Source organism: Myotis davidii, unplaced genomic scaffold, assembly GCF_000327345.1.
Source record: "Myotis davidii unplaced genomic scaffold, ASM32734v1 scaffold544, whole genome shotgun sequence".
NCBI lineage: Eukaryota > Metazoa > Chordata > Mammalia > Chiroptera > Vespertilionidae > Myotis > Myotis davidii.
Genome location: NW_006297018.1, coordinates 3,018,114 through 3,021,657, shown reverse-complemented (window position 1 = coordinate 3,021,657; position 3,544 = coordinate 3,018,114).

Below are 3,544 nucleotides of genomic sequence, written 5' to 3'. Positions count from 1 at the left end.
TCAAAGGGCACAATCAACAGATTGAAAGGCAACCTACAGAATGGAAGAAAATATTTTCAAATCATATATCTGAATAGGTTAATATCCAGAATATATAAAGAATGCCTGTAACTCAACAACATAAATAATCTAATTTAAAAATTGGCAAAGACTTAAATGGGTATTTCTGCAAAGATGATATACAATGGCCAACAAGTATATGAAAAGATGTTCAACATCACTAATCATCAGAGAAATGTAAATCAATACCACAATGAGATATCACCTGTGGTCTCGATCCCTGGTGGGGGGGTGTGCAGGAGGCAACCGATCAATGGTTCTCTCTCATCATTGATGTTTCTATCTCTCTCTCCATCTTCTTTCCTCTCTGAAATAAATATAAAAATATTTTTTATAAAATTAAATTAAATTTTATAAGTCATAAAAAAGCAAATACTTATATGATTCCGCTTATAAGAGTCATTGAATTCATACAGACAGAAAGTATAATGGTGGTTGCCAAGGGGAGGGGAGTAAGGCAGTTTCACAGGTGCAGAGTTTCACTGTTGCAAGAAGAAAAAGTTCTGGATATCAGTTGCTCAACGATGTGCACATAGTTAACACTGCTAAGCTGTACACTTAAACTATAGCATCTTAACAATTTCTGTGTGGTTTTTTTAAAACCACAATTAAAACTTCAAAAATTCTATTTTTTTAAAGTAACTTATTCAAAGTGAAATTTAAAAAGTCACAAAAAGCCTGGCTTGTCTGGCTTGGTGGTTGAGTGTCGACCCATCAACCTCGGGTTCAATTCCTGATCAAAGCACATGCCCGAGATGTGAACTCGATCCCCAGTAAGGATTGTGCAGGAGACGGTTGATCAATGATGTTTCTCTCTCACCAATGTTTCTATCTCTCTATCCGTCTCCCTTCTTCAATAAAAACACATTAAAAAATAAATTTTTTTTAAAATCACAAAAAGCCTGGCCAGCATGGTTCAGTGGTTGAGCGTTGACCTATGAATCAGGAGGTCAGAATTCAATTCCCCTATATGATTCCGCTTATAAGAGTCATTGAATTCATACAGACAGAAAGTATAATGGTGGTTGCCAAGGGGAGGGGAGTAAGGCAGTTTCACAGGTGCAGAGTTTCACTGTTGCAAGAAGAAAAAGTTCTGGATATCAGTTGCTCAACGATGTGCACATAGTTAACACTGCTAAGCTGTACACTTAAACTATAGCATCTTAACAATTTCTGTGTGGTTTTTTTAAAACCACAATTAAAACTTCAAAAATTCTATTTTTTTAAAGTAACAAAAAGATGGTGGAGACCCTGAGGATGGGAAGTTTGTCACCTGCAGCTGGTACCAACCACAGGCTGTCATCAACAGGGGACAGTTATGGGGCAGGAAAGGGGATGAGGGGAAGAATGTGACTTCAACAGCCTCTAGGAAGGGCTGAGAAGCAAGGGGAGGGGAGAACCACCTGCACATAAAGAATGTGGGGCTGCATGGTGCCCCACGGAGCAGTGTGACTGGGCGCTGGCCCTCCCTCCAGGGAAAGCTCGGCTTTCCCCCATGAAAAGGAGGGTTCCTATTAACCATAAGCAAAAAGATGCATCTGCTTGCCTTCAGTGGGGAGAGCACGGGAAAACACTACACATTAGTCAGGCCACTGCCAGGCCTGACCTCAGGCTTTGTTCCCAGCCCTGTGCCTGAGCCCCAGGTGTGGCATGATGCCCCATCCCCCTGGGAGAGGGGCCACCCTAGAAACCTGAGAACTCCTGTTCTGGCAAGTTCCCTCAGGGATGAGCATTCCTCTAAATCCCAGCCCTGCCACTTAATTGGTTTCCTAGCTTCCCTCTTCCCATCACCATCCCTCGGTCCCATCACACCAGCTTCCAGTCTTCCCATACCTCCCCTGGACCCCTCCCCTCACCTCTTCCCTATGATGCAGCTAAATCATAAGTGGATCGTGTGGGGCCTCCTCAGGACCCTTCAATTGCCCCTCCTTTCAAGATAAAATCCACACTCCTTTACAAGCCAGGCACACAGGCCCTCCAGGATGGAGTCTTGACCTCTTTTCTTAGTCTTTTTCCTCCTCCCCACTACCACCTTTGTCCTTCCCATCGCCTGCCCGCCCCCCCCCCCCCACACACACACACACAATTGTCCCTAATTATAATGAACTTCACATAGCTCACAGAGGGTCAGGCCTTGTGCCTTTGTGTTTGCTGTCCCTGCCTCCCTGTGGAAATACACTCCCTAGCTTCCCATACCACAGCTTCTGCCTGAGTGACTAAATCCTCCTCACCCAGTAAGACCCAGTGGAATGTCTGTTCCTTCAGAGGCCTTTCAGCGTGCAGCCCACCCACCCACTCCCTTCTTTATTCCATCTCTGTACCATTAGCCGTGCACACCCTCACACCTGCATCTCATTTGCACTCCTCTCCCCTCCCTCCTCAAGCATCGCTAGGATAGGACAAGCCCACCCTCTGGTTCCAGCAGGGCACCTGACACTCGGGTATGGGATGAGTAAATACTCTCCAGAGCAGGTTTGACTTGCCAGACAATGCCTTCCCCCTGCAGTTGTGTCTGCCCTCCCCCCACCTCCCACCTGCCAAAGTATAACCACCTTCCCTGCCCTTCACAGGCCTGCCCAGCTCCTGGCACTGAGCCAGGCGCCAGAGCATCAATTACATAGGAGTCTGTTGTAACAAGAGCCAAGGTCACAGTCCTGGAAGAGCATCTGGGCACTTGTGCTCCAGACTGGTAGCTACATCCAGCTTATTCCTGCCTCTTGTCTGGGCTTTCGTTGGAGGTCATAGTGACACCTGTCATTCCTCAGGTCGACCAGCTGCTGGCAAGCCCAAGCTCATGAAAGGCTAAATGAAGACCTTCCTCTTGAAAACTAGAGAGTTTCACCAGCAGTCAGGGTTATGTAAGGAGGAATGATTGGTGCTTGGAAACACTTTTGCCACCTCTCTGCCCCCGCCCCCCCAGTATGACCTCATTAATACAGCCTGTGCACCAGATGTGCACCTTTCTGGCTCCCAGCTCCAACACCCTCTTTGCCTTAGCTGGGCCCCTGGCACCTCACATCTGAAGGCCCCAGGCCCAAGTCTATCCTTTGGGGATCAAAAAGCCCCAGTTGAGTACTTCAAGTGGTTCTGCATCTGCTGCCCTGAGGGAGAACGTATGTGGTGACTGAGGAGCCTCAGGAATCACCCAACCAACACCTGTCTCTGTCACTTACAATAATCTCTGAGCCCTTGTGCAAGCTACTTACCCTCTCAGAGCCTGTTTTCTCTCTTATAAAATGAACATATTTTTGACTACCCCACAGGGTAGCTGTGAAAACTGAAGGGATGCTATTTTGCACAGTTCCCAGCCAATTATAAACACTCAGTAAATGACAGACACTATGACTATGATGGCATCATCATCATCATTATGACTCCTTCTGCTAGTCCTGTTGGGTCTTGGGTTCCAGCTCGTCCATCTGTCCTTATTCCATAATGAGCCTTGTTCCATAATGAGTTTACCTGCACAGTTCCTGGGCCCTCT